At 40.4% G+C, this 24,377-nt stretch overlaps 1 protein-coding gene across 9 annotated transcripts in view; it reads right to left on the bottom strand.

Moving 5' to 3' along the window:
* The window catches only part of Fhit (fragile histidine triad diadenosine triphosphatase), a 1,549,291-nt gene that overhangs the window by 1,123,893 nt on the left and 401,021 nt on the right, over positions 1-24,377 (bottom strand). For 6 of the 9 annotated variants that reach the window (NM_001431357.1, NM_001431360.1, NM_001431361.1 and 3 more), the window contains 1 exon segment: positions 3,426-3,514. The gene's annotated coding sequence lies outside the window, so the exon portion shown is untranslated. 9 annotated transcript variants of the gene reach the window in all.

Genomic DNA, 24,377 nt, shown 5'->3' with positions numbered 1-24,377 from the left:
TATTTATAATTGACATCCTTGGTCAGGTCTGGCCTATTAAAGCATACCTGGCCATACCACAAGTAGAGATAGAGAAAACACGGAGGGAATAGGTTCTTCCCTATCCTAATGACTCCTTAACCTCTACCCAGTATCTTGCCTAGAAATACCTAGTTTTACTCCTAACAAGAAACAGAAGTCAGGCCTGGTGCTCCCTTGCCAAGGACACAAGGTGACTGGACTAAAATCACAGCTTAACATTAAACACCAAAACATCACACAGACATAGCAGCATCTAATCTCGAGGCAATGAGGTGTGTGCCAGCCATTCCTCCAAAAAGTATCCTTGAAGGACTTTGTCACTCTCTTTTGTGTTACTTGTGTGGCCTTAAATCTCTCCACATTTGCCTCATTTACACAGACACAGGTAATACTCTAAAACAAAATATTGAAAATCCTTCAGTATTACAACACAGAAAGTGTCTCTTTATTTCCATGTGACATTCATGTCTTGACCAGTAGTCATTATAAGTTCCATGTCTTGAAAGCTTCTACACGCAAGGCACCAGCCTAACGACTCTACATCAATTATCCTTTAATCCCTCATAACTGTTCTGTGGGACAATTCCTAAGACCAGTCTTATTTCATGGAGCAGGAAACCAGAGTTCAGAGAGGTTAAGTGGGCTGACTAACATCAAGCAGCAAACAACAAAAGCCATACAGAAACAGCAAAAAAAAAAAATGAGAGTGCTTGAAATGATTAGACATTGTCCTTTTTTGTTAGGAGAAAAAGCGAAGGCTAAGCACAGAGGACTAAGTGAGATTTCTAAGCCTTGGAAATCGCTCGTTTTTAATTACTCTCCCCAATAATTGCAGGCTTTCCTTTTTAAACACTTTACTTGCAGTGTTAAAATGCCAAGCAGAATAAGAATACTGAAGACTACACTCAAAGACTCAAGGGAAAGGAGTATGCGGTACCAGTTCTCCGTGGCAAGACATTGCATTTCTTGTCTGTTTTGTAGGTAAATGTTCTGGATAGGCAAAGCATCTACTAGGGAGAATTCATGCATTCAGCAGTGAAAACGGGGGACCAGTCCCACCCTACCATGGATTCAGTGAAGAATTTTAGATGACAAAATAATGTCCATTAGTAGTACACACGATGGAGGCAGTTCTGCCAAATTTGATAAACTTTGCATAAACCCATGGGTTTCAGAGGATTATGGAATGGTAGGAAAGAAGGCAGAGCCAAAGACAAACAGATGTACATCATAAAGTGGATACAGGAGACAGGATCTTAACTGGAGGCAAGGCAAGGTGTGGGTGTCTTTGTCTTTTGGTTCAAGTAGCTGTTCAGTTTGCTCTCTCTCTCTCTCTCTCTCTCTCTCTCTCTCTCTCTCTCTCTCTCTGCCAAGACCTAGACATGCAGATATTGCTAAAGGGGAGACATAAGAAGGGATGACAGGGCTGTTTATAAAGAGAGGTTCACTGAGCACATCTTGCCATGAGACATGCTTGTCTGGGACACTAGAATCCAGGCTCACGGTGAGCTCAATTTGGATTATATGAAATACGCTTGTCTATAAGTAAGTAAGTAAATAAATAAATATTGTTAAAACTCAAATAAAATAAACTAACCCATGGACTACATGCTGGGAGAAATGACCAGATTGAAACCGTTGGGCCAAGGCACATGCTTTTGTGTGTGTATGTGTGTGTGTGTATGTGTGTGTGTATGTGTGTGAGTGCATGCACATGCATAAAAATGATCTTTCCTCAACCATCAAAGCATCACAGAAAGCATCCCTACAAGAAAAACTAGTGAAAAGTCTGACATGTAAATTTTTATCTGATATGAGAGACTTTAGAGATGAAAACTACAGACTAATGGGAAAACCCATTTCTTATGCGTATATGCAAAACTAAATGGGCATTTTTGTAGGGATGTGATTGGGCAAAAAGACCATGACCTAGTGGTTTGAGACCTACTAGACTGAGAAGGGGACCTGAGCAAGGCCTCGGGATTCAGTAACTTCTTGGCTCGCCTGTGTACCTTTCCACTGACCTAGGTTTGGAACACACTCCTAGAATGAATTTTATGACCACTGTTAGATATGGTGGGTCAGAAAATATGAAAGGCCAGTTTCACACACAGCACGGGGTGGGGGACTGCCAGTTATACTGCAGCTTTTCTTAGGTTTTATGGCTGATTTTGAGATTCAGGCTTCCAGTGTCTGCCATAGGGAAGGAAGGCATGCAAGAGAAAATTGGAGAGAAGGCATTGCCAACTCCCCCAGCATGCCTAACTGCTATGACCTGGGAGACTGTCCTCTGAGCTTCGTTAATTCATTTCTTCACCTTCAGCTATTTTTTAAAGTTGTATATATGGAGAAAACACGCAGGCATAAAGGGAAGGGTTGTCTCCACTTGGTCTTTGAGTTGTGATAAAATTCACCATTCACAGTCCTACTCTGTGTCAGGAGAGTTACCTCTGAGCAAGACCAACTGTGGGAACAAGGACCAGAACATGTGGGGAAAGTGGAGATGGAGCCCACAAAGATTCCCAGGATTCAGACTCCAGAGACCAACACCAGGATGCAGATCTGATTTTATTGTTTAATACCTAAGCTTATATATAGTTTTTCAGCCAACTGGGGTATGACTAGGTATTCAAGGGCAAATCAGAACACAGCATATGTTGTTTAGTCAAATCTGACTCATCTGCCCATGAGGCCATAGGGAAGGGGCCAGATCACCCAAGAAGATTTCTGTGAAGTCAGGGGAAGCAGCCACTGCAGCCACTGCCCTGACCTCAGGTCCTTTGTGTAGTCTCACCAGTGTGCTCTGTAAGGCAAATCAGGATTCCTCCAGAGGAACCACAGAGGCTTCATACTCTGTCCCACCTCTTCCTCCACAAGGCTCACTTCTACACCCCCCACACCAACCCTCCACTCTTTTAAGGACGCATCCCTTGACAGAGGCCTCCTCTTGCTGTTTCTAATTTCATCTCAATTCTGCCATATCCTCAAAGCCACACAAGGCATTACAACTTGACTCTGGACTACTTAACCTTTCTTTTCATACATAAAAATTATCGAATATGTGTGTCTATCTAGTGGGGGAAGAAGAATAAAATGGCATGTCAATCCAGAACGAGTGCAGCTGCACTTCACGGGAAGGGAAGGCAATGCTATCCTTCAGAAAGTGAAGCCGTCATTCTTTTATTTAGCTGACATAATATTTATATTCCAATTGTAAAGTGGTGGCTACAAATAGGAGCAAAGAGAAGGTAAATTCTCTAAGAGAATCTCACTGTAAACTCTTAACATTACAAAAGTTCTATTTATATGCAAAAGAATGTGACTAATATCATACAGGCATCCCCATAGTAGGTCAACTTTATACACTCTTTGCAAAAAATAAAATAAAATTAAGCAAACACTACCGTGTAGATGAGTATACCTCCTTCAGATCCTCAGTGCAAGATGGAGAGTTTTTGCAGAGCAAGTGACCAAGCAGGTTGTCCTAGGACACCTAAAGAAAAAAGAAATTCAGATTGTCATTTCAGTGTCAGTTGGACAATGTCTAGACACAATGTCATGAAATGCCACTGTGAGGAACACTGAACTGGCAAGCCTGCCTTAGGAATTGTTTAAAGGGCTCTATTCATAGTGCGGCTTCTGTAACCATTGTCATAACTCTTCAGGAGGGGGATGTGGCTCATAGGAGTGATGGTGAATCACACAGTACCACACGAAGGCAGTGTCAGAGTGGTACCTTACCTGTCCACAGTCTGATTCCCACCCCAAGGCATTCCTAGATGCAGCATCTGACCTCTTCAAGAATTGGGCAGTCCAAACACTGGATTTTCAGTGAGGTTGACCCAGGTTATAGCCACAAGAACATTTCCCTGGCTTTGTGGAATTCTATGTCAAACCCACTAAAGAGCCACTGTGGATCACCTAACTTCCTGTCCTTTAAAACATTAAAGCCGATTCTAATTGATTACAAGTAAGATGTCCTAGTTAGGGTTTCTATTGCTGTGCTAAGACACCATGGCCAACGTCAACTTGAGGAAGAAAGGGTTCATTTCGTCTTACACTTCCAGGTAACAGTCTATCAATGAGAGAAGTCAGGGCGGGAACTTAAGTAGGGCAGGAACCCATAGACAGTAACCAATGCAGATCACAGGAGGAGTGCTGCTTACTGGCTTGTCTCTCTGACTTGCTGGCCTGCTACCAGTTCTGGGATGGCCCTACCCACAACACTCTGGGACCTCGTACATCAGTCACTAATCAAGAAAATGCCTTTCAGGTTTGCCTACAGCCAGATCGGAAGGGGTATATGGAGGCATTTCCCCTCTCTGGGTTGATTCAAGCTTGTGTCAAGTTGACATAAAGTAGCCAGCATAGAGAACACAGGTTTTAGTACAGCTACCTAGGTTTAGATCCTATGCGGCTGCTCAATCTAATTGATCTTTTCTGTCAAATGGGCATAAGATATGAGGGATGCAATTTAGAGAATTTTGTTTTTGTCATATGAAAGTTACTAAGAGAACAACAGACTCTCATGCTCACAGATGACGCAATGACATCCCCAATGGCCAGGTTCTCTCTGCTGCAATCTCTACCTCTACCTTTCCTTCATAGGCCTGATTTTGAAATTAAAATAAAGAAAAATTCCAAAGTCAAAGACACTAGTTCGTCCTCTGGGATTTTTGGAAGAGTCATTATTTTTTTTTAAAGTCGAGTTATTTTGCTCCGTATCATGATACTTTCTCTGCTCATAATGAGATTGAAATAATTCATTCGTTATCCAGCAAATACTTACTGAGGCTATAGAGCTACCACATAGTATTTTCTCTCTCTCTGAAAATAAAAGTCTCACAATCTACCTGTATCCTCATAGGGGGAAAAGAGACAAATAAAATAACTATGTCGTGCGCTTGAGTAATGGTGCTAATGCTCTGGGAAATGTTGTCCTCTCCTGCCTCTCCTACCTCACTCAGAGAGAAGCAGTGGGGGTGGGGGGTAAGAGTGGAAGGAGAGGTGGAGGAGGGGAGAGAAATTGAGACTGAGTTCTAATTTTCCAGGCCCTGAGAAGGTAATAGGGTGGTTGACTAAGATAATCTAATCCTGGTATGGGATGTGGGATGGATCACACTCAGCAGAAGTGACTTACATCACTTCACCATGTGAAGACAGTGACAGAGCAGGAGACTGCCCTGGTGGCAGAGCTAATGTGAGGCTGCTGCCAGGCGAGGGAGGCTAAGTTTTGTTAGCAAGCCACTAGAAGCCAGCGAGAGGTAGGATCCCAACCCCACACCCCCAACCTATCCATTCTCAGGGAACTTTCTCTGAGACATGGCCCTAATGACTTTCTGCTTTCACTTGGACAGTCTTGAGAGCTACCAGACAAAACCATCTCAAGCTTCTCAGTTTGCAGTATGTTTTGAGTGCCACCCTATGAAATGAGCACAGAGAACTCTGGGGAGATGTTTACATTTTTAAACAAGGAGATTAAGAAAGATCTCACTAGGAATAAACATCTCAGGCAGAAGCTGACTGAGAAGCAGAAAGCAGACAAAAAGACAGCTTTGAATAAAGACATTTTCCAGGCAGAGGATGCAGAATGTGCCTGGGAATGTTGATACATTGGAAGGGAAACTGGTGTGGCTGCTAAAAAGAGGACAGAGTGGCAGGGGATGAGATAGCAGGAAGCAGCAGCTCAGAACAATGGGACGCTGTTATCCTTTGGGCTTTTATTTGCTGCAGGGTATGTAGCCACTGTGAGGCTCTGAGTTGCTGGACCAAGAGCTGGTTTGCATTATAGTAAGGTCTCCCTGGCTCATTGGTGAGAATAGACTGAGGATAAGACCTTTAAGAAACCTCTTGTGGAAACCTGAAGAGGAAAACTGCAGCCAGTCTGTGGGGACTAGACGGCTCTAGGCTGTATATTCAGAAGGCCAGATCCAAATGACTGGCACCACACTGGAGGCAGAGGGACACTCCTGACTTCTCAATGATGCAGAGGATTAAAGTAGATAGCAAGACAACTGGACTAACCATCTGAAAAAGTGATCTCCCTAAAGCCAGTCAGGCCAAGGACGCAGGGGACACATTTGGAAGACATAGAGTAAGAAATCAGAATCCATAAGAAATCTCCCAAAGTCAAGAAAAAACCAGAAGCACAGCAGAGAAATGGGAGTTGTTCAAAGAAGAAACTACAATGGATCGTGAGCTTAAGAAGCTCAGCCAGTAGTCAGCAAGAAAATGGAAATTAAAATAATAAGATTTCATTTTCCTTCCATCCCAAGTAGTTAACATGAAAAGGCCTGGCGAAATTCGATGTTGTCCAAGATGTGAGGAAAATAATGTAATATTCCAATTACTTCTGGCAGGATCATGAATTGGAACATTATTCTACTGAGAGCTTTTATTGTATTTATCAAAAGCAGTACTGCATATTCCATGCATAGTGATTCGACCTGGCAGATGTGCAGGGCTCCATAAACACGCACACAAGGAGGTACATGCTAAGGAGAGTATTCTAGTACTTTTTAGTATAACAAAACTTTGCAATGATCTAAAAATTCACCCCAAAAAGGGAAATGGGTGAGTAAAATTTGTTGCACATGTAGTATGTAACAGTCCTAAAGGGAATTGTTGGCTTTATAAACATATATCTCTACACATTTCACATCATAAATAATTATTAAGCAACAAAAAGAACTCAAAGCACACAAACACAATCTTCTAGTGAAAACACATTTACATATGGGAAAATACAAAGAATGGAGGGCTTATGGACACACCCAGATTCACAGGATTTGGGGCAGGGAGTGAATACATCAGAGAGAATAGAGAGTTAAAGAAAAGACAGGAAATTACAGGGAATCTAGATCCATCAATAAACCTTTTGAAAAAAAAGGGAAAGAAAAAAATAAGCAAAACTCTGAAAAGAAAATCTGCCCAATGAGAAGGAACTTGTCTTGTATACTGGAAATTCAGATGTTTGTGGTCTCATTTTTGTGCCTGTTTGTACCTTACAGGTTTTTGTTTTTGTTTTTTGTTTTTTCAAATAAAAGAAAGAAGGAAAGATGAGTGGAGGGGGCAAGGGGAAAAAGGAACAGAGGAGAGAAGTGGTGTCAAGGAGAAAGAGGGAGTAAAGATGGGGAAAGGAAGCAAAATTGGGTTGGTGGGTGGCAGGGAAGGCCAGAGAGATTAAGGGAGGGCCAGGTCCAGTCAGAGAGAGTAAGGGAGGGTCAAGAAAGGTCACGGAGGGTCAGAGAGGGTCAGGGAGGGATAGTTTGGGTCAGGAAGGACCAAATCAGGTCAGAGAGGGTCAGAGAGGGCAAGGGAGGGTCAGGGAGGGTAAGGGAGGGCCAGGTCAGGTCAGAGAGGGCAAGGGAGGGTCAGGGAGGGTAAGGGAGGGTCAGGAAGGGCTGGGTTGGGTCAGGGAGGACCAGGTCAGTCAGGAAGGGGAAGGGGGTGTCAGGGAAGGTAGTGAGGACCAAGAAGGGCCAGAGGGGCTTAGGGGTGGGGCTCAGGGACAGTCTGGGAAGGCCAGGGATGGTCAGAGAGGGCCAGGGACAGCATTCTCTGCATATCTTGGAGTGCATTTAAATTGGTCATAAGAGTTTGCTCTGTTAAAAACAGAATTCCAAACTGTGGAGCATTTTGCTATTGTAGCTTCAGTTTCTTTGTTATTTATTTTGTTTGTGGTACTGGGGATCAAAGTAAGGACCTTAGACGCTCTAGATGAGTGTTCTGCCTCTGCCTTATATGTCCACCCCACAGTTGTGCTTCAGGTTTAAGTAGAGACCAAGATTAAATCACCCCGGGCTGCTTCAGCCTGCAGCACAGTGTGGAAGTTCACCCAGGACAGGAAAACAAATACCATCTGCAGGGAAAAGGAGTCCTGTGCCTGTGCATCCCGGAAAGCCAGAAGTGGCATTAGCACCCTCCTCCACCCCAATTCTTGGAACCACTAACACCAAAGGGAAGAGAGAAGCACAGGTTTGCTGACAGAGTGAACCAAAAAAGTATTCCGTGGACATCTTTCCAACCTTTCTGAAATGCTTGTTGCAATTTTCTAGAATCAAGAGAACAATATGCTTGATTAGTCCTCAGCCGACTTAGCAATTTTACTTTTTTTCAAATTTCTTTCCTTGCAGCCTGTTCATTATTAACCTTATATGTTCTAGGGCTGGAGACAAGAATTCTCCTCCTATAAAGTAGAATCCTCACTTTCAAAAATGAGATTGCTTTAAGGAGAACTCATTTTGGTCACTCATAATCAAAAGATCCTCTCTGAACCTAAGGGGTCACCTGTCAAAGGGCCAGCGTTTGTGAAGAAGGGTCCTTGCCTTCCTGAAGGGAGACTCTACAGAGAAGAAAAACCTTACAGGAGATTTCACCATCATGAAATGCAAGCCTAACCTAAGCCTTCAATTTTGAACCGATAGATACTATTTGTTCGAAGGTGCATTATATCCATGTTTACTTCAGAGGCCTTAGCTTATAACTTTGAAAAGGCAACATACCCTTGAGTACTTTCCATGCAGGCAGCTAGGAAGCAAAGGTACCAATCAAAGGTTGAATTTGATCTCAACTGTTAGGCTCATGTCCTAGTCTAGATATTCAGATGCCACCATTTTTTGTATCAATACACAGATTATGCAGTTTGTACAAATGGTGTAGATTGATCTCTAACAGGAAAACATCAAGGCAGAGGGAGATTTGTGAATGTCACAGATGTAAGTGTGCAATTTTGTGACTTTCATTTGGACAATGCTAAATATGCTTCCACGTGTCGAATGCACTTTTCAGAGCTGCTCTTGCACAGAAAAATTTAATTTGTCTGCCTAAGTGTTCATAATTATGTTGTGTGTGGTGACAAACACTGAGAAGTACTTGCCGAATGTCTACAGACAAATACACAGCAGAGAGCTCTCAGCAGGGGCCATCCCTACTAACAGGATGGGTGATGCTTTTCAATCCCATGAAAATAGGGTCCTCTAGCCCTTTGGTTTTACATTCCCGTTTCTGGATAAAAACATAGCCAAGGGTTCATGGTGAAATGACAAGGAATGAAACTATTTGGAGTTGTCATGGGTTAAACTGTCACATTGTTTGGGACACATGAAGACACAATAATATGTTCTGCCAGATTATAGACCTGGGAATGCTTTTTAGCAAAATATGATCCAATCTTGCATTGTGGTTTAGGATGTGGATTTGGACCCTGAGATTTATAAGTCAAACAGGCACAGGGCTCTACGCAAGTCTTCACACTCTGTTCCCATTGGTAAGCAGAGTTTATAACTCTGCCTTCTCAATGGAATTATAAGGGGATTTCATGATTGATTCATGCAAAGGGTATGCTACATGGTTAAAATCAGGACAGACATCACCATCCCCTTCTGTTCTCATCGGAGTCACCATCATTAAGTTTTAAGGAGATCTCCAATTCCACCCACCATCCTCTCTGCCATTCAAGGTTTGCTTAAAACACCACTCACTGCATTATTTGGTAATGGATTACTTCCGTTCATTTAATGAAGTATTTACTGAGTATGTAAGTGTCAAATTCAATGCTGGGGCCTAAGGTTCTGAAACAATAATAAAATAATAAATCTCCAAAGAACATTTCAAGCTGACACTGGTCAAAAGGGATGATGACTCCTTTTCTTTCAAGCAGAAAGTAGAATGACGGAGGAAAGGAGTGTGTTGGTCCTAGACAAACAAAAAGAACTGTGTTAGATCTTGGACCAGGCGCATGAGGAAGACGAAAGCAGGCATAGCAGGAATGTTTTCTAAGAACACAAACACAGCCCTGCCCCCTCCACTGTTATTCAAAGTCAGCAGAAAACAATATGAGTCATCAGATTTATTGACCTTTGTGGGAATCACTAGATAATGCTGGATTTCAGAGGAAAATCAGTCAAGAAAGAGATGAATCTGGTATCACGTTTACTTCTCAACACCTATTCCTGTGTTTGAGATGTAAGCTACAGTTAGCATTCATCTTGGGGTCAACAAAGGCAACCTGTTATTTATTTTGTTTTCCTATCATTTTTGAGACAAAGTTTTTCTAGGATAGCTTGGAACGTGTATCCAGCTCAGGTTGTCCTGGAATGTGTTGTGTACCAGCAAAAACAGAGAGAAAAACCCAATATCCAAGATCTTTTTTTTTTTCTCATTAGAACACCAGTGCTTCACAGGACAAATAATGCCTTCCTGACCAAGATATCTGCATTAAATTTAGTTTATTTCATGGACCTAACAACTCTATTTCCTAGATAATTATTATGTTACATACAATACATGCATATAATAGCCACAAATTCTTTGCAAGTTGATAAAAGGGAAAGGAGAGGAGAGAAGAGGAGAGAAGAGAAGAGAAGGGAAGGGAAGGGAAGGGAAGAGAAGAGAAGAGAAGAGAAGAGAAGAGAAGAGAAGAGAAGAGAAGAGGGGGTGAGGGGAGGGGAGGGGAGAGAGAAGTGAGGAGAGGGGGAGGAGGAATAAAGTAGAGGGGAAGGGAGTGGAATGGAGGGAAGAGGCCCGGAAGTACATGTGTCACTGTACCCCTGTCCTAGCATGTGGTGAAGAGCTCCAGTGTGCCTCTTGTAGTTTTCACAGTAGTTTCTCAGTGAAGACTCCAAAGACACAAGCTTCCTGGCTCAATTTAGGTGCATTAGGAATGGAAAAGTCCAGTCAGACCAAAATTCCACCACAAGGCTATAGGAAACCAGAGCGCACGACCCCAATAGTGATGTTTCTTTGGAATATTTCACATATTTGCCAACATTCCCAGTTATGAGAGGTAATGCAGGGTAGGGGAAGTGTTTAGCATGATTTCTATTTAATACCTCAAATGTCCCTGGAGAGCCAGAGATAATCATATGATAAGACAGCATTAGTTATATCTGGAAAAGAGTCCTAATATCAGAATATTTCTCTTTGTTACTCCGGTGCTAGAAAAACCAAGAGAAATGTTGGAGTTTGAACTGGCATCTGATGGAGGGAAGCTTTAAGCTTTTCTATGACAGAATGAGACTATGTTTGCAATTTCCTAATGTTTTCTTGGTTTGGGGGAAGACATAAAAGAAGAATGAAAACCCTGCCTGTCCTTTTGTTTTCCTTGCACAGGGAAAAGAAAATTATAAAATAATCAGTCTGGTTAACTACCAGGAAGACAGAAGTGACTTTAAAAGACATTTTTTCAATACTATCACACTGTGAAGTTCTGGTTTCGTGACTATTTCAATTAAATTCACACACAGATACACATATGTCTTGTATATGCACACATTCACACACACACACACACACACACACACACATTGCAGCTGAGGAAATACTAAATATCTCATTCTTGAGCCTTACTCAACATGTTAATGAGACCCTTTGATGTAATCTCTGGCCACTCTAGTGAGGCCAATCTACTGTATGCTAAAGTAATTTCACAGCCACAAGCAGTGTACAGCATGCTTCAAGTAGCTTCCATCATGCCTTGATTCTCTGGCTGATGCAAAATCTTGATGGTTAAATTACTTCCGCATTGTCCTAAGAAACTCCCCAGTGCTAACATGTACACAGCTACTCCCCACAACTAATTGCTAAAACTACACAGAGAACGTCAAGCAATAGTACTTGAGGCAACTGTTACTAGTTAAAGATGAAATTCAGAGAGAGAGGGTGGGAGGAGGGAGAGGGAGAGGTTAGGATGGCTGATGGGAGTCTCAAAAGGCACAGGGAGGAAGGAACAGCAGCTGGATAACATGGTCTTTTTTTAAAGGTAAGTTATCCCTTAGAGCAATTACCAGAATGTGAGTGTTCCCCTCATACTTCTCAACCTTACACTCTGAAAAAGGATCTCTTCTAATGCAAGACTAAGAGAGCCAATTACCTCAGCACCAAACCACATCCTAAATCCCTGGACTTGGCAGTTAAATGTTTTTTTTCCTTCCCCTTAGAAACTGTTCTTCCAGAAATCTTCACTAACAACTCTGACTTTCTACATATAAACTCTGAAAAGATGAATGAGAACTAAGCAATTATGCACCAAAGTGGAGAGGGTACTGAGAAGGGCCTACATTCTTAGCTCAACCGCTAAGGAGCTCTGAGGTCTAGTTCATACTTAGAGTAAAAAGCAGCGAGCATAACAATTAACAAATCCAGGGCATTTGGTATGCAGAGCGTGTTCCAGCAGCTGGTTCATTCCCGCACAATAACCTTTTACAGAGGAACTCCATCACACCATGTGACATAACAGCAGGTAAGGAGCATGCTAATCAGCTTTGCCAGGCTGGAACTGAATATCTGAGTCACTTTGAAGGAGTGGCCCATGGCCTTAGAGGCTTCAGTCCATGGTCACTTGGCTGTGTTACTCTGGGCCAGGGGCAGTACAGTGTACCACAGTGGGAGTGTATGGTGAAGAAAGACTGTGCAACTATAATCGCTGAGAAACAAAAGGATAGACAAGAAGGAGCTTGTGTGCCCATATCCCTGTTGAGGACAATCTCTGAATGCCCTAACTTCTTCCAGTTAGATCTCACATCCTGAAGACTCTAGTCCAGCCAAACAGAACTATGGGTTGTGGACCAAACTTGAATACATGAGTCTTGGGAAAACAGTCTTGACCACAGTTGTAGAGAACCGCTCACCTGTGTCCACCAACTGATGAGGTGAGATCAGGATCCCGGCGTAAAAACTCCCACCCAGAGCCCAGCTCTTAGCAACCCACTGCGTATACACGTGTGATAAACCCCTAAGGTGTGCTAGAAAGCTGCTTCCAGCAACCAGGGGCCACAATTTATGAGGCATGATAGCAAAATAGAAACATCTCACCATTAGAGGTTTTCCAGGCCCAGGCAATAGCTTCCTCTCTGAGCCTACAATAATATTACAGATGCTCCTTGGCTTACAGTGGGTGTGTATTCTAGAAAAGCCATCACAAGTTGAAGATACCATTAGTAGACAGTGCATTGACTATTCATCCCAGCTTAGTGGCACAATCCCTTCGTGGTCTCATGGAAGATTGAAACCATGCTCATTCCCATGGCCTAGCATAAGAGAGAGAAACATGCCCACGTTGTCACTACCCCAGGAAGAGATCTCCATTGAGAACTTGAAGTCTTGTTTTGTACCTCCATCAGGTAAAAAATCATGAAGCCACATCATCTTAAGTCAGATACCACCTGTACTTATTTTACAGGCTGTCCTGGTGGATATAGAAACTGTGGTCCTTAGCCCGCTGTGAGAAGCCTTGCTCTATGCCTGGCACTATCTAAGCATTTTCCCACACTGAGTTATGAGACATTCACATGGACCTCCCCAACACTGTCCTTTTGATTCCAGTTTCAATGACGAGGAAACGTGGGCAGAATCAGCTACGTGCTGTAAATCATAATCTGTCTCCGCCTGTTTTGTCTCTCTGTCTCTGATTCTTTCTCTGTCTTTTCCGCTCTATGTGTATGTATGTATAGTGCATATCTATGTAATATATATGTATTTGTGTCATGCACATGCAGAGACTAAAGGACAGCACAGGGCATCTTGTTCTTTCATTCTCTACTTTATTCCCTTGAGATGGTTTTTTTCAACAAACCTGGAAACTTTCTTCTGGCTGGCAGCTAGCAAACTCTCCCCATCGCTGCCATGCCCACAAGCAGTGCTGACATTAGAGGGGCACATGGCCTTGGCTGGCTCTTTACATGGTTCCTGGGATCTAAACTCAGGCCATCGTGCTTATACATCCTTTAAGCTCCCTTCCGGCTCCCTAAATCAATTTCTAAACTATGGATCCTGGATTCTCTTCCTCAGGGAATGGCTCAACACACACTGGATGAACTCACAGTATTAGGCAAATGACATCTTTCTTATGTCCCAATATCTGGGATAATTTAATTCATAGTTCAAGGTAAACTGGAAAATGAAACAATTCATACGAATATCAAAACAGCCTCCTCTGTCATTCAGCAGTGTGTGTGTGTGTGTGTGTGTGTGTGTGTGTGTGTGTGTGTGTGTGCAATATTTTAACAAACGAGGGCCTCAGGTGTCATACAGGAGTGAGGAACCGAGTCTAAACCCTAGAGCTCACATACAGGCAAGAGCAGTAATGCTGTATTTGATATGCTGAAGGTGAAGTGGGAAACAGAGAGAGGATGATCCCCAGATGTTCATGGACCAGTCAGCCTGGATGGTGCATTCGGCAGCACACAAGAAAGTCTTTCTTAAACAATGTGGAAGGCAAAGACTAATACCCAAGGATCCCCTATGATTCCACACATGGACACAAAGGAGTGGCACAAAAGCATACATGCCCAGACAGCTCACACACATCAGCTGAGGGACACAGAATCTTTTGTTCACTTGGGGAGTCATTCATTCCCCTTAGGTTGACACCCTGTTGCTCTAAGCTGCACAAACCTGGGTTTCCTGCTCTCACTAGAGAAGAAATCTGTTCTTTATTCATTTAAGAAATTATTTTTTAAGATACATTTTACTTAACCCAATAGATCAAAAAATATTTCAACATGTAATAAAATTTACGATACATTAAAATTTTTATGTTAAGCATTCAAGATTCAGAGTGTTCTTTATAGTTATGGCCAATCTGAGCTCACAGGGCCTATGAGCGCTGAGGGTCCACATGTCAGTAGTAGCCAGCGTTAGTATCAGTTCATAAGGGTATTAGGGTTGGTTTATACAGTCCTAGTGGAAGTGGTTTAGAAGAGCCATGGTTATTGGTATTTCTAAGTTTCTTTTCTTGGGCTGGACAGATTTTCTACCACAGGGGTTGTTTAGACCTGGATTGAACAGGATCCCATAATGGAGTCCACTTAAGTTTCCTGTTGCCTTGAAGTTCTGCTGAACTTTGCATGTCCTGGGCTACTCTTTGTAGCCTTCCTCCTGAGGGAGAGTGAGAGGGCAAGGACTGGGCATCTCAGAGGTATTTAGAATCTTTTCGATATTCACTTACTATTTCTTAACTCCCACCTAATTCTCAGTGACAATAATTCTGGATCCTTTTCTAGAATCGCACCATCCCCCTTCTAAGTCAATCTCTGGCTTTTGAAGCTGCTTCTGTAATTATAGTCATCCATTGCCTAACAACAGGGACACATTCTGATAACAGTTCGTAGGCAACTTCATTCCCATCAAACAATATCGTGTGTACTTATGTAAACTAAGATGGCTACAGCATTTCCAGGAAGGATAAATTTACAGGATCCTGTTCAGATAGGCTATCTCCCATTCAAAATATCAGAGTCCAGTCCACAAACATTAATTTTATTAGTCTTTTTTTCTTGTGCTATTTTAATTAATTTAACCAACTATTTATAGGTATCAAGTTCCTTGGTCAGGAGTACCCACAGGAGGAATGTACCACTCATTTAGCTACTAGATTACTGGAGCAAATTTTTTTTTCCAGTTGGTGGGTATATTTTGTGGGGACTTATTAGCATGTTTTACCCATTTTTCAGTTTTTCTTCAAATTGATATTGGGATTGGTTTATGTCTTCCCAATACAAGAGGCTTTGTTCCTTTGTTTCTTTTCAGGGACACGGTTTGAAAAGATTTCTTACTCTTGTCTTCTGTTCTTCTGAGGAAACCTTCCATTGACTTATATATCGATTTCTTCATGGATACTCATTCTATAGCATTATACTGGGTCTCAAAATGTGGTCAACTGAAACATTCAAATCCATTGTACTTCTTCAACACTGTTTTAGCTACTCCAATTACTTTGTGGGCAAATAACTTTTAACCTAATCTTGCCTTTTTATAAACTAAGACTTTAAAAGGAAAGACATGAAACTTGCACGTAATTTTGGACACAATTGCAATCCTTACTCTGGGAAGACCTTAAAACTATGAGGATAGCGTGCCCCTGCGTTTATTAACATTTTCTCTTACATCTTTTATCTGCATTGTACAGTTTTGGCATGCAAGTTCATTAGACTCATCTGAACATTTTACATATGATACTAATGTAAATTATGCTATATTTTTAATTTCAGTGTCCACTGTCATTGCTACCACACAGAATCACAGTGTTGTTTTTTTAAATTGTGGTTTTTTTTTTTAATCTCTTATTCCACAACTCTACTGAGTTTGCTCACTAACTTTAGGAGTTGGTTTTATGTGTCCTCTTTACTTTGCAGATCATTTAAGGTTTTTTCTGCTTAGAAAATCGTGTCATTGGCAAATACCCATGTTTGCCTTTGCCTTTCTCTCCGTCTGCCGTTCATCCTCTCTTGCTTTCTAACTGCTCTGATTAGAGCTCCGCGTGTGCTAGCGAGTAGCAGAGAGCACAGATCTTTTGCACTTGTTTCACTTATTTATACCGCAAACATCTTTATTATTCTTTAGTCTTCGAAAAAAGTTAAATTCTTCATTTGCCAAAATACCCAGGATTAGAAAAATGGGTTTAACTTTTCAAAGCACTTCTCTAAACAGAAGTCAGCCTTATAAAAAATTGAAGATTAAAAAGTTTAAAAGAGTTGAAATCAATCCAAGAAATCCATTCATGCTTCAGGCTCCTCTCCTCCAGGAACTGGCACTGTTATGTACTCCCATTCAGTAAAATCTGACATCACTTAGTAATCTTTCTTCCTTCCAGTGTAATTCCAAACTCTGTTTTCCACTACCAGAATGACAAAAGGATTAAATCTCAGAAATGTTTTGAGAATTTTTTTAATAACTTTTCACCACAGTGTGAATTTTTGATCCTATACAAGTGTCCATTAGCTCTAACGTGAGGAGCTGCAACAGTTGTAGTGGCTGTATTAGTCATGATGGCCACGCTGCAGGTGCATGAGATACTTCTTAACATTTTGGGGAAATATGCTGTTTTTTCACCATTAAGTATGATATTAGTCGTGGGTTTGCTTATTTATTTATTTCTTTGTGCACATGTGCATGTGTGCATGTGCACATGAATCATAGTACTGGCATAGTAGTTAGAGGACAGCTTGTAGGACTCAGTTCTCTCTTACCATGTGGGTAGAACTCAGGTCTTCAGAGTTGGCAGCATATGGCCCACCCAGTCATTCACAGATACGTGGTGGGTTTTTATAGATACTGTTTATCAATTTGAGATAGTTCCCTTAAAATTCAATACTTCTGAAAGTTCTTTTCCAAAATCAGCGTTGAATTTGTTAAATGCTTCTTCCTTATTGATTATATTCATGTTATTATGAATCTGTTAATGTGATAAATTTTATCGATTAATTTTTTTAATAATAAACCAGACTTATATTAATTCACTTACTGATGAACCAGGCTTGCATCTCTGAAAAAAAACTCAATATTACCATGATGTATAATTCTTCTTTTTTTCAAATTTTGATTGCTAAAATTTCATTAAGAATTTTATTTAGTTTTTGCACTGCTTTTGATTTTTGGGAAATAGTGGTAATATGTTTATAAAATTACCTAGAAAGAAATAGTGAAAAATTGGATTCCTCAGTGAATGTATTGAGGCCTAAATATTTGTACATTTTTAAAAAGATGAATTCAATTTCCTTAGCTGTTATGAGTTATTTATATTATTTATTTCCTATGGATCAACTTTAGGAATTTAATTTTTTAATAGTGTTGTATTTATCTAAACTGTCAAATGTTGGGTAAGTACAGTGCTCTGTCATTGTAATTGTGATATCTGTTGTGTCTGTATTGATTGCCCTTGCTTCATGCTTCATTTTAGTCTTCTTTGTTGGAAGTTTGTCAGCTTTACTGATTTTCAGAGAGAATCATCTATTCCTGCTTTATTTGCAGGAAAGTGTTTTTTAAAGATTTATTTATTTATTATATATAAATAGATTGTAGCAGTCTTTAGACCTACCAGATGAGGGCATCTGACCTCATTACAGATGGTTGTGAGCCATCTAGGATTTGAACTCAGAACCTCTGGAAGAGCATTCAGTGCTCTTAATCACTGAGCCATCTCTCCATCCCAGTAAAGTATTTTTATAACACATGCCTTTTATTATTGTGCTTTAAGTCTACCTCCAGTTATTTCAAGTAAAGTGTTCTTACAGCCTGATAACAGCTCAGCTAAGTTTCATACTCAAATGATTTATTTATAAACATCTAGCTATGTAATCACTTTATTTTAAGACATCTTATGTTTTGTTTGTCTTCTTTGCTCTTTGTATTTGTTCCTTTTATTTTCCATACTATTTGTGAGCTATTTGAGTAATTTATTTGGCATATCCAAAGTGTTTTTAGAGCACCACTCTGCACAGTTTTATTATGTCTGTTAAATATTATATATATTCATAAAATTAATAGATTCTTGGTATCTTCATTCTTATAGTTTAAATAAGAATTAAAATCTCTCTTTGCATCCTTACCTCTATTCATAAAATAATGATCATAACTTTTTCTCTTCATATCTGCTTCCCATTCTTATCAGTGCGTTTAACCTTTGAACACCATTTACAACTGTCAAGATCATTTCGTCTTTTCATTCTGGTGTTCCAGGATTCCATTTTAACTGTTTTCATTCTTTAGAAAGATTTTCTGGCAGTATATTTTCTTGGTTTTCCTTCTTCTAAGAAAAGAAGCCTGCCTTCCACTCCTCCATTCATTGCTGAAGGACATTTTCACCGGTTATAGGATTCTAGGTTGACTGTTGACTGATATTTTCATTCAGTCCTTGAAAGCTGTAAATTCCTGAGTGTCAGTAGGAACTCAAGAAGAAAAGTACATAATAGACTGTACCTTCTTGAATTGAAATGTCACCAGAATAATTTGGTTCTAGCAGGAGGAATAGATATGTGAAAAAAAATTACAGCAACATCTGATAGTGAGAGAAATATTCTTATTTTGACTAATGGCCAAAGATTAGAATGAGACAATGGAGAAAAGTCAAATCTAACAGGCAGGTGTCTGAGGGTCAGAATGTCTTCAGAAGCAGGTGGACATGGTGTGGGAAAGATGGGAAGGCAGGGGGCTAAAACTCATCTAAACTTTATTCTGTGTATAGCAGGGAGCCGCTACATTTAAAGCACTGATTACCACACTCCTACTCATTTAAAGTAGCTTTCAATGAATTATTAGCATTCTCTTCAGTCTGATATTAATGAAAATCTAATTTTTGAAGTGTTATAGTGTGTTAATGGCCAAAAAGAGTAAAAGAAAACTCTATGAGTTCTGCCTTCACTCCAGTGTGCATGAGCTCCACCCTGTCTGTTGTGTGACTTCAGTGTCTCTGTGGCTAATGAAAGGAATATTGTACTGTGATCAGAGCAAAGTAGCAGACAGCAAGAGAAAGGAAGGCCTTCAACTTTTCCACAGCTTTGTCACAACATTAAAATTTCCTAACATTCATTTCACATTATTTACTGAGGGAAAATTTACCAATGCCATTGGCTACAAACGAAGAAGATGTATATTGTATACTTTGTCAAATTTGCACTCTACTCTCCAGAAATTCTCACTATCCAGAGACATTCAGATTGATGCAGGTTCTATGGTGCCCTATGGACAATTTGTCAGGCACCTAAGGCTTTTCGAGAAAGGAAACAGAACTCATTTCTGTAGGCGCTGAATAGTTATAGGCGTATAGCCAACACACTTCGATTCCATCAAATGATCAAACCATCATTTCAGAAGCAAACAGAAAAAAAAACTGTAAATTATAAGGAAAGATAACAACAGTGCCTAACTACTTCCTGGTTTATTTTTAGTCCAACTGTTTGAAAGAAGTGTTTGTCATCTTTATGCTGCCTCTAGGGAGTCATACATGTTTGGCCATGGAGACTGGGAAGATGGCATGGTCATTTAAATGTATGTTGCACAAATACGCAACCAGAGAGCAGATCCCCAGAATGTATGTAAAAAGTTGTCATGGTGGTCTATGTCTGTAATCATAAAGATGGGGAGGCAGAGACCAGAAGATCCTTACCAACTTTTGATCTCCAAATGTAAAGAAAGTCCCCCTCTCAAAAAAAATGTGGAGGACAATAAAGTAAGATGCTGTACATGAAGAACTTCTGGAGTCCAAATGCATGTGCACATGTGTACATACAAGCACACATGCACACACATAAAATAAAATAAAGTGACAAGATTCAATCTGGTCAGGTTCTTCAATTTAATCTACTTATTTGTGTATTTATTTGTTTCTTTTAAGTTTACTTTTGTTATTTTTAAATTGTGTATATGTCCATGTGAGTGTAGGTATCCTCAGAGTCCAGAGCATTGGATCCTCCTGGAGATGGAGTTACAGGTAGTTGTGAGATGACATACTTGCATGCAAGAAATGGAACTCAGGTCCTCTGTAAAACCACCAAGAACTCTTAACCAATCAGACAGTTCTTGAGCTCCAGGTTCTTCGGTTCTTAAACATCAAACTGTTAAAGAACTAAACAAACTAAATCTAAAAACTGCCTATCAAAAAGAAACATGTCAGTAGTTATGTTATATTAACGACAGGAAAAGTAGCCAAAGCTACTGGTTAGAGCCTGAAGCAATCGGACTGGAAGGAAACATAATTGTGTCCCATATCTATTAACATATTTACTCTTTTAATTCACATCATTTTGTCTCATAATATTCTGTTGTTCTGTGTGTTGTCTCTCTGACTATTGGGTGTATAGTTCTATCAAGGGTGTTTATAGTGCTGTCAGTGTGTACAGAGACGTCAGTGTGTTCAGAGCTGTCTGTGCTGTCTGTGTGCATAGTGTTGTCCGTGTGTACAGTGCCATAAGTAAGAACAGAGCTGTCAGTGTGTATGGATCTGTCAGTGTATATAGAACTGTTAATGTGCACAGTGCTATCAGGGTGTACAGTACTGTTGGCGCATACAGTGCCATCAGTGTATAGTGCTTACCGATTTGGCAATGTGAATGAGTCAATTCTTCAGAAGCGGGAATGTATCCCACCAAGCGCTCTTTCCAGAAGTCCTCCCTAGTCATTTCAGATGTGAAGTAAGACTTTTCCTACTTGTTAGAATTTTAAATTTCAGACGCAGGTATGTGAGAGGGAGAAAGAGGCAACTTGGACATGCGCTTTTCTCAAACAGGTTCAGAGTGGCACTATCCATTTTTATTTCTTTTTATTTATTTATTTCCTTTCATTTATTTATTTATTTATTTCCTTTCATTTTGAACACAGATTTTTTTTCCACCTAAATGAATTTTTTGTGACACTAATTTTCTGTACAGCCTCGCTTTCTCATCTGTTTATGCAACATGCTATGCCAAAATTATATTATAAAAGGAGTCTGACTTACAGAAGCTTTTCAATTTTGTATAAGATCCCATTTGTCTACAGTTGATCTTAGAGCCTGAGTCATTGATTCAGGGAATCTTCCCCCATGCCGATGTGTTCAAGGCTCTTTCCCACTTTCTCTTCAATTAGATTCAGAGTATCTGGTTTTATGTGGAAGTCCTTAATCCATGTAGACTTGAACTTTTTTACAAGGAGATAAGAATGGGTCAATTTGCATTCTTTTACATGCTGACCACCACTAGAGCCAACACCATTTGTTGAATATGCTGCCTTTTTTCCACTGAAAGATTTTGGCTTCTTTCTCAAAGATCAGGTGAGCATAGGTGTGTGGGTTTAATTCTGGGTCTTCAATTCTATTCCAGTGATCTATCTGCCTGTCTCTGTACCAATACAAGACAGTTTTATCACTATTGCTCTGTAAAATAAATACAGGGATGTTGATTTCCCCAAAAGTTCTCTTATTGTTGATGATAGTTTTGGCTATCCTGGGTATTTTGTTATTCCAGATCAATTTGACAATTACTCTTTCTACCTCTATGAAGAATTAAGTTGAAATTTTGAAGGGGATTGCATTGAATCTGTAGATTGCTTTCAATAAGGTGGCCATTTTTACTACATTAATTCTGCCAATCCATGAGCATGGGAGATCTTTCCATCTTCTGAGGCCTTCTTGGATTTCTTTCTCCAGGGACTTGAAGTTCTTGTCACATAGATCTTCCACTTGCTTGGTGTTAACCAAGATATTTTATGTTATTTGTGACTATTTTGAAGAATGTCATTTCCCTAATTCCTTTGTCAACCCATTGTTTATCAGCTGTAGGAGTTCTCTGGTGGAATTTTTGGGGTCTGGAATCAAAGGAAGCGGAGGCCCTTGGTCCTGTGAAGACCTGATACCCTAGCATAGGAGGATGCTATGGTGGTGAGGTGGAAGTGGGTAGGTAGAAGCACCCTTTTGTCTGTAACATGAGATGACTTTACAGAGAACACTATATCCTATCTAAACAACATACAATGTAATGTGATATCACATAATTATAAAATGTCCCCTTTGGGCCTATACTTAGAACTTGTGTCCCTGCTACTGATACTAGAGCTTAGCTGGCTGAAACGAATCATTAAGAACAAACCTTTGAAGGTTTTAGAAAAATCCCTGCCATGATGTGAGAAGCCCCACCATACACACCCACCATCATGGACTTCGTCCCACCTCCCTAACATTATAAACCAAAACCCCTCTGAAACCATAGTTCTAACAGTTGCTCCTTTTAAGTCATTTGTACTAGGAGTTTTATTCACAGCAACAACAAAAAAATAAGTAAAGTGTGGTACATGGCTAGACTTGAACTGCACCAACTAATGGCATCTCAGAGGACTTACTAGATAATGAAATAACAAGTCATGACAGGGTTGGAGACATGCCTCAGTGATTAAGAACATGTACTATCCATCCCCAACTTCAGTTCTTAGCATCTCCTTCTGGAAGCTCAGAACTGCCTGTTGATTCAATCTCGTAGTGATCTGACATTCCCTTCTGGCCTCTGAGAACAAGCACATATGCCACCTACGGATGTAGAAATAAGCACATCTATCAAACTTAGGGGCTGAAGTGATGGCTCAGTGGTTAAAAGTACCCACTGCTCTACCAAGATCCTAGTTCATTTCCTAGCATCACATGGTTGCTCACAACTGTGCCAAACCCAGATTCAGGGGATCCATTAGTCTCTTATGGCTTCTTCATGCACTAGACATGCACATGGTGTATGTGAGTGTGCGCGCGCGCACACACACACACACACACAAAGGCAAACACCCAGACACATAGAATAGAATAAATTAAACTATTGTCAACAATAAAAGGTCATTACAAGACTATTTTTATTTTTTCCTTTTCATATTCTATTAATCTTTTTTTACATTCTTCTGTTTGGTTCAGTGTTTTATCTAAAGATGTCAACATGCAACTCTTCATTCCATTTTACCGCATGGAAGCTGAAATTGTGATAGATCCAGCATATTTTGAATAATTCACTGTGCCATCACAAGTTATCTTTCAGGAGAAATAAACTGTAAAGTGTGGCAGTAAAGAAACAGCTGTCAGTCTACGGAATGCATCCCTATTGAGAAGCTACCGCACGCACTGTATATTTACATAATTTATTAGAACAATTAGAACACATCCTTGTTGTCTTTTAATTAGATTATCCCTTGTTCTGGTAATTAGACTAGACAAGGGAGAAAAATAGTTTCAGGATTCTGAAATCATCTGTAGACCGAGGGAAGTGAGTGATCGATAATGCTAATCTACTGGAACACTTAGATTCTTGGGAAAGATCTTTTTATCTGAAGTGTTCCTCTGCATAATCAGCATTATTTCTCAATGTCTGGCTCATCTTGCCTAAAGTTGGAAAGTAAATACACTGGACAAAGCACAGATATTTATTCCACTGCCAGAAGCCTGGTAAGGCTCGGTCACCTCCTGCTTTCAGTGCCTCAAACATCGCTCCACATCCTTGAAAAATGCCAATAAGTAACAACAAATGAAGGACTTAGGATCCCAGGCACATCCCATAGTCTGAACACCTAACAGGGAGGGCAGAGGACGTCTCGGTTTCAGAGCGACATAAGAATCATAAACTATCCTGGCTTGAAAATATATTCAAATTGCTGTAATGTAGTCCTAAGTGATAAAGCCACTAAATAATATAAGAAGGATAATACCATCCCCATAGATGCAGAGCTAATTTGCAGAAATTAACTGCAGGCTGACAGAAAAGAGGCGAGTTCAGCCTCTGTCTTGGATTGGATAGTAGAGCCCAGGGTGATGCCAGCACTCCCTGGGCCCTGTGCAATGCTCACCAGCCATGGAGAACATCATGGAGAACAATTCCCAGAACTTGCTGGACTCAGAATCTGAGTTGGAAATGGGTATCATCTGTCCTCTGGCAAAACCACAAAACCAGGCAGTGTGTAGAACGGTTGGAAGACATAGAATTGACCCCCAGTGGATACAGAGTTCTATATAATACTAGGCAACATAGATGCCCATTCCCCAGCCCAGATTACAGGAATCTCAGTCCCAGTCAATGCACAGTCCTAATGAGACCATGTCTAGACAGTATTGATCTCTTACCAGGAAAAAACAAAGT

This window comes from Rattus norvegicus, chromosome 15, assembly GCF_021556685.1.
Source record: "Rattus norvegicus strain SHRSP/BbbUtx chromosome 15, alternate assembly SHRSP_T2T, whole genome shotgun sequence".
NCBI classification, from domain to species: domain Eukaryota; kingdom Metazoa; phylum Chordata; class Mammalia; order Rodentia; family Muridae; genus Rattus; species Rattus norvegicus.
This window is presented reverse-complemented; position numbering and strand designations above follow the sequence as displayed.